The 15656-nt window shown below is 39.8% G+C and overlaps 1 non-coding gene across 1 annotated transcript; it reads right to left on the bottom strand.

Annotated features, from left to right (window-relative positions):
* Positions 1 to 15255: 15255 nt before the first annotated feature.
* On the bottom strand, positions 15256 to 15362 carry LOC133067483 (U6 spliceosomal RNA). The gene has a single exon (XR_009695275.1). It is a non-coding gene; the product is annotated as a U6 spliceosomal RNA (small nuclear RNA).
* Between the last annotated feature and the right edge of the window lie 294 nt (positions 15363 to 15656).

The following is a 15656-nucleotide window of genomic DNA, read 5'->3' as shown; positions in this document are numbered from 1 at the left end:
AAATCTGTTAATATTTGAAACATATCAAAAATCCGAATGTTCACTTGTCACCCCTGTAATCCCAGTTTGGCTTTGAATGCAGTCACTTTATCTGCCAACTTATACACAGTTGTCATTCTCCCCCAAAATGACAGATTGAGTTCATTGAGCAGGTTGAATATGTCACACAACTAAGCAAGTTTTGTGACCTATTCTGTGTCACTGAACCATGCTGCCAGTGGTATCTGTTTTTCTAAAAGAAATCTCTGGAGTCGCTTTCATAATTCAGACTCTGGCCAGAGATCCACCTTTAGAAAGCCATCTCCCTCCTGTGTGTGCTCTGTGTCCATTTCCTCATAGAGCTGCATGAACGGATGTGAGTTAAGGGCTTATACGTTAATGTGGTTGACAATTTTAAATACATCCTGCAAAATGTTAAGTTCAGGGGACATTTTCCAGCTAGCCAGTATTTCTCTATGGATGACAAAAAGAATGAAGGGATGGAGCCAAAGCAAAAACAGCACCCAGTTGTGGATGTGACTGGGGATAGAAGCAAGGTCCGGTGCTGTAAAGAGCAATATTGCATAGGAACCTGGAATATTAGGTCCATGAATCAAGGCAAATTGGAAGTGGTCAAACAGGAGATGGCAAGAGTGAACGTTGACATTATAGGAATCGGTGAACTAAAATGGACTGGAATGGGTGAATTTAACTCAGATGACTATTATATCTACTACTGTGGGCAAGAATCCCTTAGAAGAAATGGAGTAGCCATCATAGTCAACAAAAGAGTCCAAAATGCAGTACTTGGATGCAATCTCAAAAACAACAGAATGATCACTGTTCGTTTCCAAAGCAAACCATTCAATATCACGGTAATCCAAGTCTATGCCCCAACCAGTAATGCTGAAGAAGTTGAAGTTGAATGGTTCTATGAAGACCTACAAGACCTTTTAGAACTAACACCCCAAAAAGATGTCCTTTTCATGATAGGGGACTGGAATGCAAAAGTAGGAAGTCAAGAAACACCTGGAGTAACAGGCAAATTTGGCCTTGGAGTATGGAATGAAGCAGGGCAAAGGCTAATAGAGTTTTGCCAAGAGAACACACTGATCATAGCAAACACTCTCTTCCAACAACACAAGAGGAGACTCTACACATGGACATCACCAGATGGTCAATGCCGAAATCAGATTGATTATATTCTTTACAGCCAAAAATGGAGAAGCTCTATACAGTCAGCAAAAACAAGACCGGGAGCTGACTGTGGCTCAGATCACGAACTCCTTATTGCGAAATTCAGACTTAAATTGAAGAAAGTATGGAAAACCACTAGACCATTCAGATATGAAGTATAAATGAAATCCACTACAATTATACAGTGGAGATGAGAAATAGATTTAAGGGACTAGATCTGATAGAGTGACTGATGAGCTATGGACGGAGGTTCGTGACATTGTACAGGAGACAGGGATCAAGACCTTCCCAAGGAAAAGAAATGCAAAAAAGCAAAAGGACTGTCTGAGGAGGTCTCACAAATAGCTGTGAAAAGAAGAGAAATGAAAAGCAAAGGAGAAAAGGAAAGATATGCCCAATTGAATGCAGAGTTCCAGAATATAGCAAGGAGAGATAAGAAAACTTTCCTCAGTGATGAATGCAAAGAAATAGAGGAAAACAATAGAATGGGAAAGGTTAGCGATCTCTTCAAGAAAATTAAAGATACCAAGGGAACAGTTCTTGCTAAGATGGGCTCAATAAAGGATAGAGATGGCATGGACCTAACAGAAGCAGAAGATATTAAGAAGAGTTGGCAAGAATACACAGAGAACTGTACAGAAAAGTTCTTCATGACCCACATAATCATGATGGTGTGATTACTCACCTAGAGCAAGACATCCTGGAGTGAAGTCAAGTGGACCTTAGGAAGCATCACTATGAACAAAGCTAGTGGAGGTGATGGATTTCAGTTGAGCTATTTCAAATTCTAAAAGATGATGCTGTGAAAGTGCTGCACTCATATGCCAGCAAATTTGGAAAACTCAGCAGTGGCCACATTACTGGAAAAAGTCAGTTTTTGTTCCAATCCCAAAGAAAGGCAATCCCAAAGAATGCTCAAACTACTGCACAATTGCATTCATCTTACACACTGGTAAAGTAATGCTCAAAATTCTCCAAACCAGGCTTCAGCAATACGTGAACCATGAACTTCCAGATGTTCAAGCTGGTTTTAGAAAAGGCAGAGGAGACAGAGATCAAATTGCCAACATCCACTGGATCGTCGAAAAAGGCAAGAGAGTTCCAGAAAAACATCTATTTCTGCTTTATTGACTATGTCAAGCCCTTGACTGTGTGGATCACAATAAACTGTGGAAAATTCTGAAAGAGATGGGAATACCAGACCACCTGACCTCCCCTTGAGAAACCTGTATGCAGATCAGGAAGCAACAGTTAGAACTGGACATGGAACAACAGACTGGTTCCAAATAGGAAAAGGAGTATGTCAAGGCTGTATATTGTCACCCTGCTTATTTAACTTATATGCAGAGTACATTATGAGAAACGCTGGGCTGGAAGAAGCACAAGCTGGAATTAAGATGCTGGGAGAGATACCAATAACCTCAGATATGCAGATGACACACCACCCTTCTGGCAGAAAATGAAGAAGAACTAAAGAGCCTCTTGATGAAAGTGAAAGAGGAGAGTGAAAAGCTGACTTCAAGCTCAACACTCAGAAAACTAAGATCATGGCATCCAGTCCCATCACTTCATGGCAAATAGATGGGGAAACAGTGGAAACAGTGGCAGACTTTATTTTGGGGGGCTCCAAAATCACTGCAGATGGTGACTGCAGCCCTGAAATTAAGACACTTGCTCCTTGGAAGGAAAGTTATGACCAACCTAGACAGCATATTAAAAAGCAAAGACATTACTTTGCCAACAAAGGTCCGTCTAGTCAAAGGTATGGTTTTTCCAGTTGTCATGTATGGATATGAGAGTTGGATTATAAAGAAAGCTGAGTGCTGAAGAATTGATGCTTTTGAACTGTGGTGGTGGAGAAGACTCTTGAGAGTCTCTTGGAGTGCAAGGCGATCCAACCAGTCCATCCTAAAGGAGATCAGTCCTGAGTGTTCATTGGAAGGACTGATGTTGAAGCTGAAGCTACAATACTTTGGCCACCTGATGCGAAGAGCTGACTCACTGGAAAAGACCCTGATGCTGGGATTGAAGGTGGGAGGAGAAGGAGATGACAAGGGATGAGATGGTTGGATGGCATCACCAACTCAATGGACATAAGTTTGGGTAAACTCCAGGAGCTGGTGATGGACAGGGAGGCCTGGCGTGCTGCAGTCCATGGGGGTCACAGAGAGTCGGACATGACTGAGCAACTGAACCAAAATGACACAGTGTGTAGACTCACATTCAGAAGTGACCTTCAATCAGGTTCTTTTTTTGCTCCTGTTTTTGTGTCAAATCTAATATCGTATTGCCAAGATGTCAGGGATGTTACATATATCATCTTGGCTGGGCTTCCTTGGTGGTTCAGCTGGTAAAGAATCTGCCTGCAATACAGGAGACCCAAGTTTGATCCCTGGGTTGGGAAGATCCCCTGGAGAAGGGAATGGCTACATATTCCAGTATTCTTGCCTAGAAAATTCCATGGACAGAGGAGCCTGGTGGATTACAGTCCATGGATTTGCTCAGACGGACACAAATGAGTGACTAACACTTTCACTTTTTTTCAAGACAAGGCCTATTGGAATACATTGTTTCTGCTCGTTAGTAGAGGGTTATTTTTTCCAAAAACTGTAATGATACAAAGTTTTTTTTTCATTTATTTTAATTAGTTGGAGGCTAATTACTTTACAATATTGTAGTGGTTTTTGCCGTACATTGACATGAATCAGCCATGGATTTACATGTGTTCCCCATCGTGAACCACCCTCCCACCTCCCTCCCCATCCCACAGCCATGGCTAATAAGACAGAGTTGGTTACCTAAAATAATAATTAGTAAAATATGAGATCTTTGGTATAATTTGGGAGACCTATCAAAGGATAGAACTGTATTTGTTAGAATCCTATAACCTTGTACTTGTATGGAACTCCAGAATTGCTTTTGGAGTAGGGTTGTTTAAATATTAGATAACAGTGAGTTCAGAAGTACAGTCTATGCTTCAACCATTCACTAAAATAGTCTCCAAACTTTAAAACAGACAGTAAAGAAAGGCAAAATAACTGGAGTTATTGAAGAAAAGAGAAAAATAACTGAAGAAAAGAGAAATGTGAGTGAAGATTAATTTATCTCAAGTAAACTAGTAATGGATGTCAGGGATGTTAGGTCATCTCAGGTGGCACTAGTGGTAAACCTGGCTGCCCATGCAGAGACTTAAGAGACTTGGGTTTGATCCCTGGGTCGGGAAGATCCTCTGGGGGAGGGCATGGCAACCCACTCTAGTATTCTTGGCTGGAGAATCCTGTGGACAGAGGAGCCTCGCAGGCTGTGGTCCATAGGGTCACACAGAATAGGACATGACTGAGCAACTTAGCATGCACACAGGGATGTTAAGGAGCTTACTGTCTATTTTTTCTTCCAGAAGTTTTATGGTTTCAGGTTTTGTGTTAAAATTCTCGTTCCATTTTGAGTTGATGTTTATATATGGTGTCAGATAGGACTCCAGTTTATTGCTTCTGCATGTGGCTGTCCAGTTTTCCCATCAGCAGTTATTGAAGAGACTATTCTATTTCCCATTGCATATTCTTGGTTCCTTGGTTTCTGTGTGGGGTCTCTATTTTGTTCCACAGATGTGTTTGTTTTTATGTGAATACTATACTATTTTGATTGTTAATACAGCTTTGTAATAAAGTTTGAAGTCAGGAAGCATGATACATTTGGCTTTATTCTTTCTTAAGATTGCTTTGGCTGTTTGGAATCTTTGATAGTTCCATACAAATTTTAGGTTTGTTCTATTTTTGTGGAAAATGCCATTGAAATTTGGGAGAGATTGTATTCAATCTGCATATTGATTTAGGTAATAGGGACGTTCTCACCATATTCTTCCAATATATATAACATCTTTCCATTATTAGTGTTTTCTTTGATTTTTTTTTATCAGTATCTTATATTTTTCATTATGTTTTTCATCTTGGTTAAATTTATTCTCAGGTATTCTCTTTTTAATGCAACTGTACATGGGATTGTCTTCTTAATTTCTCTTCCTGCCAGTTATTATTAGTGTATAAAACCAAATCACTTTTGTATAGAGATTTTTGTAACCTACATGCTTCCTGAATTTATTAGTTCTAACAGTTGTTGATTTTTTTTTTTTTTTTGCAATGTCTTTAGGGTTTTCTATATACATTATCAGGTCATCTGTAAATAGAGATAGTTTTACTTCCTTGTTTCTGATTTGAATGCCATTTATGTCTTTTTCTTGACTAAGTGATCTGACTATGACTTCTAATATTTTGTTGAAAAAAAAAGTGGGGGGGGAAAAAAAAAAGTGAGAGCGGGCAATCTCCTCTTGTTCCTGATCATAGAGAAAAAGCTTTCAGCTTTTCATTATTGAGTATGATGTTAGCTGTGGGCTTGTCTTATACAGCCCACAGCTGAAGTATATTCCAGCTATTGAGAGGTTTTTTTTTTTTCAATCATAAATAGATGTTGATACAGATGGCTAACAAACACATGAAAAGATGCTCAACATCACTCATTATTAGAGAAATGCAAATCAAAACCACAATGAGGTACCATTACACACCAGTCAGGATGGCTGCTATCCAAAAGTCTACAAGCAATAAATGCTGGAGAGGGTGTGGAGAAAAGGGAACCCTCTTACACTGTTGGTGGGAATGCAAACTAGTACAGCCGCTATGGAAAACAGTGTGGAGATTTCTTAAACTGGAAATAGAACTGCCATATGACCCAGCAATCCCACTTCTGGGCATACACACTGAGGAAACCAGATCTGAAAGAGACACGTGCACCCCAATGTTCATCGCAGCACTGTTTATAATAGCCAGGACATGGAAGCAACCTAGATGCCCATCAGCAGATGAATGGATAAGGAAGCTGTGGTACATATACACCATGGAATATTACTCAGCCATTAAAAAGAATTCATTTGAACCAGTCCTAATGAGATGGATGAAGCTGGAGCCCCTTATACAGAGTGAAGTAAGCCAGAAAGATAAAGAACATTACAGCATACTGACACATGTATATGGAATTTAGAAAGGTGATAACGATAACCCTATATGCAGAACAGAAAAAGAGACACAGATGTACAGAACAGACTTTTGAACTTTGTGGGAGAATGTGAGGGTGGGATATTTCAAAAGAACAGCATGTATACTATCTATGGTGAAACAGATCACCAGCCCAGGTGGGATGCACGAGACAAGTGCTCGGGCCTGGTGCACTGGGAAGACCCAGAGGAATCGGGTGGAGAGGGAGGTGGGAGGGGGGATCGGGATTGGGAATACATGTAAATCCATGGCTGATTCATGTCAATGTATGACAAAACCCACTGGAAAAAAAAAAATAAATAAAATAATAAAAAAAAAAAAAGAAAAGGAAAGAAAAATTAAAAAATAAAAACCTCTGTTGCATAAAAAAAATAAAATAAAAAAAAATAAATAGATGTTGAATTATTATGTCAAATGCTTTCTGTGCATCTATTGAAATGATTATGATTTGTATCCTTCATTTTATTAATGTGGTATATCACACTGATTTGTGGATATAAAACAAGGCCTAGCATTCCTGCAATAAATCCCACTAGATTTGGGTAGATGAGCCTTTTAAAGTATTGCTGATTCAGGTTTGCTAATATCTTGTTGAGGATTTTTTGCATTTCTGTTCATCAGGGATGTTGGCCTGTTTGCTCTTTTGGGAGTGTCCTTGTTTACCTTTGGTATCAGGGTAATGCTGACCTCATAAAATGAGTATGGAAGTATTCTTTCCTCTTCTATATTTTGAAAGAGTTTGGGAAGGATTGGTATTAATTCTTCTTCAAATATTTGGTTAAGTTCACCATCAAAGCCAACTGATTCTGCACTTTTGTTTGTTGAGAAGTTTCTTTTATTTTTAATTAAAAAAAAGATATTTGGCCACATCGGATCTTAGTTGCAGCACATGGAATCTTCTTTTTGTCATGCAGGATCTTTTGTTGCAGCACGTAGATTCTAGTTCTGGCACATGGGCTCAGTAGTTACAACAGACAAGTTCTCTAGCTGTGGCACATGGGCTCCAGAGCATAGGACTCAACAGTTGCAGTGCAGAGGCTTAGTTGCCCCACGGCATATGGGATCTTAGTTCCCTGACCAGGGATTGAACCTGTATCTCCTGCATTGCAAGGTGGATTCTTCATGACTGGACCACCAGAGGAGTCCCTGTTGGGAGGCTTTTGATTACTGGTGAAGTTTCATTACTAGTAATCAGTATATTCAGATTTTCTGTTTCTTCATAACTCTATCTTGGTAGGTTGTTTATTTCTAACAGTTTATCCATTTCTTCTAAGTTGTCCAGTTTGTTGGCATATAAATGTTCATAGTAGTCTTGCAATCCTTTGTATTTCTGTAACATCAATTGTAGTTTCTCTTTCATTTCTGATTCTGAGTCCTTTCGCTTTTTCTCTTGGTGAGTCTACTTGAATATTTGTCAATTTTTTTTTAATCTTTAAAAAATACAGCTCTTAGTTTCCTTGATTTTTTTCTGTTATTTAGTCTCTATTTCATTGATCTGATCTACATTATTTCTTTCCTTCTACTGACTTTGAGCTTCATTTGTTCTTTTTTAGCTTCTTGAGGTGTCAAATTAGGTTGTTTATTTGAGACCTATTTTGTTTTTTAATTTAGGCACTTATCACTATGAGTTTCCTCTTAGAACTGCTTTTACTATATCTGTTAAATTTTGGTATGTTGCACTTCTGTTTTTATTTCAATCAAGATATTTTTTGATTTTTTGTTCTTTTACCCATTTGTTTGGTAGCATGTTTTATCTCTGCATATTTGTGATTTTTTTTAGTTTTCTTCTTATAAGTGATATTTAGCTGCATGCCATTGTGGTTGAAAAAGATGCTTGATATGATTTCAGTCTTCTAAATTTATTATGATTTGTTTTAGAGCCTACATTACTTTGCCAACAAAGGTCTGTCTAGTCAAAGGTATGGTTTTTCCAGTCATCATGTATGGATATGAGAGTTGGACTATAAAGAAAGTTGAGTGCCAAACAATTGATGCTTTTGAACTATGGTGTTGGAGAAGACTCTTGAGAGTCCCTTGGACTGCAAGGAGATCCAACCAGTCCATCTTAAAGGAAATCAGTCCTGAATGTTCATTGGAAAGACTGATGCTGAAGCTGAAACTCCAATACTTTGGCCACCTGATGCGAAGAACTGACTCATTGGAAAAGACTCTGATACTGGGAAAGACTGAAGGTGGGAGGAGAAGGGGATGACAGAGGATGAGATCGTTGGATGGCATCATGGACTCGATGGAAATGAGTTTGAGCAAGGTCCGAGAGTTACTGATGGACAGGGAAGCCTGGCGTACTGCAGTCTGTGTCCACAAAGAGTTGGACACGAATCAGTTGAACTGAACTGATCTGTCCTAGGGACTGTTCCATGTGTGCTCAAGGAAAATGAGTTTTCTGTTGCTTTTAGATGGAATATCCTAAATGTCTATTAACATGTCTAATGTGACATTTAAGGCAATGTTAATGTACTGTTTTCCTGTTTGGATGACCTATCCATGTAGAGTATTAAAGTCCCCTAATGTTATTGCATTGCTGTTCATTTCTCCCATTTGATCTGTTAATATTTGTTTATCTGTTTAAGTGCTCTTACATTTGTTGTTGTTCAGTCCCTAAGTTGTGTCTGACTCTTTTTGACCCCGTGGACTGCAGCACAACAGGCCTCCCTATCCTTCATTATGTCCTGGACTTGGCTTAAACTCATGTCCATCGAGTTAGTGATGCCATCCAACAATCTCATCCTCTGTCACCCCCTTCTCCTCCTGCCCTCAATCTTTCCCATCATCAGGGTTTTTTCTAGTGAGTCAGTTCTTTGCATCAGGTGGTCAAAATATTGGAGCTTTAACTTCAGCAACAGTCCTTCCGATGAACATTCAGGACTCATTTCCATTAGGATGGACTGTTTGGATCTCCATGCAGTCCAAAGAACATTCAAGAGTTTTCTGCAGCATCACAGATTGAAAGCATCAGATATTCAGTGCTCAGCATTCTTTATGGTCCAACTCTTATATCCATACATGACTACTGGAAAAACCATAGTTATGATTATATGGACCTTTGTCGACAAAGTGATGTCTCTGCTTTTTAATATGCTGTCTAGGTTTGTCATAGCTTTTCTTTCAAGGAATAAGTGTCTTTTCATTTCATGGCTGCAGTCACCATCTGCAGCGATTTTCTCGAAGAAATCTCTAACCTCTCCCATTCTATTGTTTTCCTCTACTTCTTTGCACTGATCACTGAGGAAGGCTTTCTTATCTTTCCTTGCTATTCTTCGGAATAGTAAGTGATCAATGCAGAGATACCAAGGGAACATTTCATGCAAAGATGGACACAATAGACAGAAACGATATGGACCTAACAGACCTGGAAGATAGCAAGAAGAGGCGGCAAGAATACACAGAACTGTACAAAAAAGATCTTCATGACCCAGATAATCACAACAGTATGATCACTCACCTGAAGCCAGACATCCTGGAATGTGAAGTCAAGTGGACCTTAGGAAGCATCACTACGAACAAAGCTAGTGGAGGTGATGGAATTTTAGGATTTGAAATAGCTCACCTGAAAGATGATGCTGTGAAAGTGCTGCACTCAATATGCCTGCAAATTTGGAGAACTCAGCAGTGGCCACAGGACTGGAAAAGGTCAATTTTCATTCCAATCCCACAGAAAGACCATGCCAAGGCATGTTCAAATTACTGCACAATTGCACTCATTTCACATGCTAGCAAAGTAATGCTCAAACTTCTCCAAGGGAAGCTTCAACAGTGCATGAACCGAGAACTTCCAGATGTTCTAACTTGACTTAGCAAAGGCAGAGGAACAAGAAATCAAAGTGCCAACATCTGTTGAATCATAGAAAAATCAAGAGAATTCCAGAAGAACATCTGCTTCTGCTTTATTGACTATGCTAAAGTCTCTGACTGTGTGGATCACAACAAACTGTGGAAAATCCTTCAAGAGATGGGAATACCAGACTACTGTACCTGCCTCCTGAAAAATCTGTATGCAGGTCAAAAGACAACAGTTAAATAACAGACTGGTTCCAAACTGGGAAAGAAATACATCAAGGCTGTATATTGTCACCCTGCTTATTTAACTTATATGCAGAGTATATCATGTGAAATGCCGGGCTGGATGAAGCATAAGTTGAAGTCAAGATTGCCAGAAAGAATATCAATAACCTCTGATACACAGATGACACCACTCTTATAGCAGAAAGTGAAGAGGAGCTAAAGAGCCTCTTGATGAAAGTGAAGGAGGACTGTGAAAAAACTGGCTTAAAACTTAACATTCAAAAGACTAAGATGGTGGCATCTGGTCCCATCACTTCATGGAAAACTTTATTTTCTTGGGCTCCAAAATCATAGCAGATGGTGACTGCAGCCATGAAATGAAATGATGCTTGCTCCTTGGAAGAAAAGCTATGACTAGCCTAGACAGCATATTAAAAAGCATAGACATTACTTTGCCAACAAAAGTCCATCTAGTGAAAGCTATGGCTTTTCCGGTAGTCATGTATGGATGTGAGTTGGACCACAAAGAAAACTAAGTGTTGGAGAATTGATGCTTTTGAGCTGTGGTGTTTGAGAAGACTCTTGACAGTCCCTTGGACTGCAAGGAAATCCAACCAGTCTATCCTAAAGGAAATCAGTCCAGAATATTCATTGGAAGGACTGATGGTGAAGCTAAAACTCCAATACTTTGGCCACCTGATATGAAGAACTGACTCACTGGAAAAGACCCTGATGCTGGGAAGATTGAAGGCAGGAGCAGAAGGGGACGACAGAGAATGAGATGGTTGGATGGCATTACCAACCCAGTGGACATGAATTTGAGCAAGCTTCGCGAGTTGGTGATGGACAGGGAAACCTCTCCTGCTGCCATGGAGTCGCAAAGAGTTGGACAGAACTGAGGAACTGAACTGACCGACTGCCTCAGGTAGTTTTGTTGCTGCTTCTCCTTTGATTAGCAACTATTCTGCCCTTGGAACTCACAGAAAGTCACGGAGGCCAGAGTCCTGCTACAAGGAATAGGGAATCGTAAGCCTCCATGCCCAGGAGTCCCACAGGGCCCTGCTCAGCATCAAACCTACATGGCAGGGACTAAAACCCAGCCAAAACCCAGTTTGGAACTTGAATCCACATAGCTGGGACTCGAACCCAGCCCAAAGGCATGGTTTTCCAACTGAGATCACAGACCTGGTTTCAGGACCAAATGTTGCTCAGGTTCTTGATGTCTCATTGCAGAAAGAATTCAGTAAAAGACAAAGTGATAGGTAAAAATGTGAATTTTTTCAGAGAGAAACATACTCCACAGTCTGAGAGTGGGCCATCACAGAGAGCAAGTGTGGCCTCAGAATGTGGTGTGGTTAGCTTTTATGGGCTGGGTAATTTCCTAGGCTAATGCATGAGAGGATTATTCTAACTATCTTGGGGGAAAAAGAGATTTTCAGGTCTAGTCAGTTGATAGTCTTGGACCCATGTGATTCTAATCAGTTTGTGTTATGTCCTCGGGCTGTCTCATTCTTTCAAAGATTGTGCCCTGCCCCCTTACCCTTGTTTCAGTATTTGTCTTTCTCTTTCTGATTTTCATCATTTAGTATGATAATCTCTAGTTGTATCTATGTCACTGCAAATGGCATCAATGGCATTATTTCATTTTTTATGGCTGAATAGTATTCCATTGTATATATGTGCAGGAAAGCCTGGTATGCTGCAGTCCATGGGGTTGCAAAGAGTCAGACGTGACTGAGCAACTGGACAATATGTACCACATCTTCATCCATTCACCTGTTGATGAACATTTAGTTTCTTTCCATGTCTTGGTTTTTGTAAATAGTGCTTCTGTGAACATAAGCATAAATATGCATGCATTTTTCTAATTATGGTTTTCTCTGGATGAATGTCCGGGAATGGGATTGCTGGATCATATAGTAGCTCCATTTTAGTTTTCTGAGGAACCTCAGGTGCAGTAGTGGCTGTACCTATTTACATTGCTATCAACAGTGTAGGAGGGTTCCCTTTTCGCCACACCCTCTCCAGCATTTGTTATTTGTAGAGTTTTTAATGATGGGCATTCTGACTGGCATGAAGTGGTACCTCATTGTAGTTTTGATTTGTATTTTTAAATAATTAGTGATGTTGAGCATCTTTTCATGTGCCTCTTGGCCATCTGTATGTCTTCTTTGGAGAAATGTCTATTGGTCTTCTGCCCATTTTTTGATTAGGCTGTTTTTGTTGTTGTATGAGATATTTGTATGCTTTAGATATTACACCCTTGTTGGTTGCATCATTTGCAAATATTTTCTCCCATTATGTAGATTGTCTTTTTGTTTTGTTTATGGTTTCCTTTGCTGTGCAAAAGCTTGAATTAGGTCCTATTGGTTTATTTATTTATTTTTTTATTCCAGCTTTGGGAGACTGACCTAAGATTTATCTTAGAGAATATTTTGCCTATGCTCTATTCTAAACTTTTATGGTGCTATGTCTTATGTTTAAGTCTTTAAGCAGTTTTGAGTTTATTTTTACATATGGTATGAGGGTATGTTCTAACCTCATTGACTTACATGCAGCTATCCAAATTTCCCAGAATCTCTTGCTGAAGAGCCTTTTTCCCATTTTATATTCTTGCTTCCTTTGTCAAAGATTAATTTATTGTAGGTGTGTGGAGTTATTTCTGGGCTCTTTGTCTTCACGCCAACATCACACTCTATTGTCTGAAGTTTGGGAGAGTTATGTTTTTTCCCTCAGGAATGCTTTGGCAATTCTGGATCTTTTATGGTTCCATGCAAAATTTTGGATTATTTGTTCTAGTTCTGTGAAAAATGTTATGGGTAATCAATAAAGATTGCATTAAATCTGTTGATTGCTTTGTGTAGCATTGCCATTTTAACAGTATGAATTATTCCAATCCAAGGGCATGGGATAGCTTTCCATTTCTTTGAATCCTCTTTAATTTCCTTTTTTAATGTTTTATAGTTCTCAGCATATATTTTTTCACTTCCTTGGTCAGGTTTAATCCTAGGGGCTTTTTGTTTGCTTGCTTGCTATTTTATTTTTCTTTATGGCTGTTTGGTCCTCATCGCTGTGTGTGGGCTTTCTATAGTTGCAGCAAGCGAGGGCTACACGCTAGTTGTGGTGTGCAGGCTCGTCATTGCAGTGGCTTCTCTTGTTGTGCAGCATGGGCTCTAGGGTTCCCAGGCTTCAGTAGTTGTGGTGTGTGGGCTCCATAGTTGCTACTCGAGGACTTTAGAATGTGGGCTCAGTAGTTGTGGCTTTGTTGAGCTTTGTTGCCCTGTGACATGTGGGATCTTCCTGGACCAGAGGTCGAACCCATGTCCCCTGCATTGGCAGGTGGATTCTTAACCACTGGACCACCAGGGAAGTCCAAGATGACACTTAATTTTAAAAGAGAAAACTGAAGTGTAGTTTGTACAGCAGCAATGACAGTGACCTGATAACGATGTGGAGCAAGGCCCTGTGGGCCTCCTGGACATGAGGGCCTTTTTGTCCCTCATTTCCTGTAGGCAAGACTCCAGCCTCCAAGACCTTCTTTGAATTCCAAAGAGCAGATTCAAACAGTTGCTAATCAAGGGGCCACAAAACTGCCAGAGTCAAGATTAAAAGGGATCAGAGAAACTCGGAGACCCCCACCACCTAAAACCCTACACACACCCTAATCTTGTTAGCAAACCCACCTACCCCATTGAAATTTTGCAGAAGAAAGAAGAATGCAAGACTGGTACTTCCTTGATCCTTATCACATAACCCTGCCTAACTATATGTTACTGTTGTTGTTCAGTCACTCAGTTGGACTCTTTGCAACCCCAAGGACTGCAGCAAACCAGGCCTCCCTGTCCCTCACTATCTCTTGGGAATTTGCCCAAGTTCACGTCCATTGCATTGATGCCTTGTTGTGGCGAAGGGGTTTGCATAACTCAATGAAGCTATGAGCCATGCCATGCAGGGCCACCCAAGACAAACAGGTCATAGCAGAGAATTCTGACAAAACATGATCCTCTGAAGGAGGGAATGGCAAACCACCCCAGTATACTTGCCATGAGAACCTCATGAACTGTATAAAATGCCTGATTATATAGCCTCTCTCTATTCCAGGGATTGGAAGTGGGGGTTGCACAGTTCTTGAGTTCCTAGCCTACTTTATTCTTCCTTTTCCTGGCAAAGAAATAAAGCCACTCTTTCCTTCTCCTTCATAACTCTGTCACCATATTTCTGTACATAGAGAGCCAGGATTTTGGCAGCAATGACATCTCCAGAGATTTTTGTCTGCATCTGCTGGGGTAGAGAGGTTGGCAGCAGCAGTAGGTAAAGGTGCCATTTTAAAAGGGGTTATTTGTTGACATTCCCTTTCTGATATTTCTTTAGTTGATGTAAAGAAATGCAACCAATTTCTGAATGTTGCTGAATTAATTTATTAGATCTAGTAGTTTGTAGGTGGAGTCCTTATGATTTTCTATATATAGTATCATGTCATCTGCCTATAGTGATAGTTTTACTTCTTCTCTTTCAGTTTGAATACATTTTTTTAAATTTATTTTTTTATTGAAGGATAATTGCTTCACAGAATTTTGTTGTTTTCTGTCAGACCTCAACATGAATCAGCCATAGATATACATATATCCCCTCTCTTTTGAACCTCCCTCCCATCTCCCTCCCCATCCCACCCCTCCAGGTTGATACAGAGCCCCTATTTGAGTTTCCTGAGCGATACAGCAAATTTCAGTTGGCTATCTATTTTACATATGGTAATGTAAGTTTCCATGTTTCTCTCTCCATATATCTCACCCTCTCCTCCCCTCTCCCCATGTCCATAAGTCTGTTCTCTATTTCTGTTTCCTCATTGCTGCCTTGTAAATACATTCTTGAGAACTATTTTTTTCTATTCCGTATATGTGCATTAGAATATGATATTTATCTTTCTCTTTCTGATTCACTTCACCCTGTATAATAGGTTCTAGGTTCATCCACCTCATCAGAACTGACTCAGATGTGTTCCTTTTTAAAAAATATGGAACGCTTCATGAATTTGCATGTCATCCTTGCACAGGGGCCATGCTAATCTTCTCTGTGTCATTCCAATTTTAATATATGTGCTGCCGAAGCGAGCACCATTTTATTTCTTCTTTATGTCTGATTGCCTTACTGTTTTGAATAGAAGTGGTGATAGTGTGCATCCTTTGTCCCAGATTTTAGTGGGAAGGCTTTTAGCATTGAGTATTATATTGGATGTGTGTTTGTCATAAATGGCTTTCATATGTTGAGATATGTTCCCTCTATACCCACTTTGGTAAGAGTCTATCATGAATGGATGTTGAATTTTGTCAAATGCTTTTTCTGCATCTTCTAAGATGATCATGTGTTTTTGACTTTTGTTGCTGTGGTGTGTTACATTGACTGATTTGC

The sequence above is a fragment of the Dama dama genome, chromosome 12 (assembly GCF_033118175.1).
Source record: "Dama dama isolate Ldn47 chromosome 12, ASM3311817v1, whole genome shotgun sequence".
NCBI classification, from domain to species: Eukaryota; Metazoa; Chordata; class Mammalia; order Artiodactyla; family Cervidae; genus Dama; species Dama dama.
Note: the sequence above shows the minus strand (reverse complement) of the source record. Positions and strands in the feature narration are given on the sequence as shown.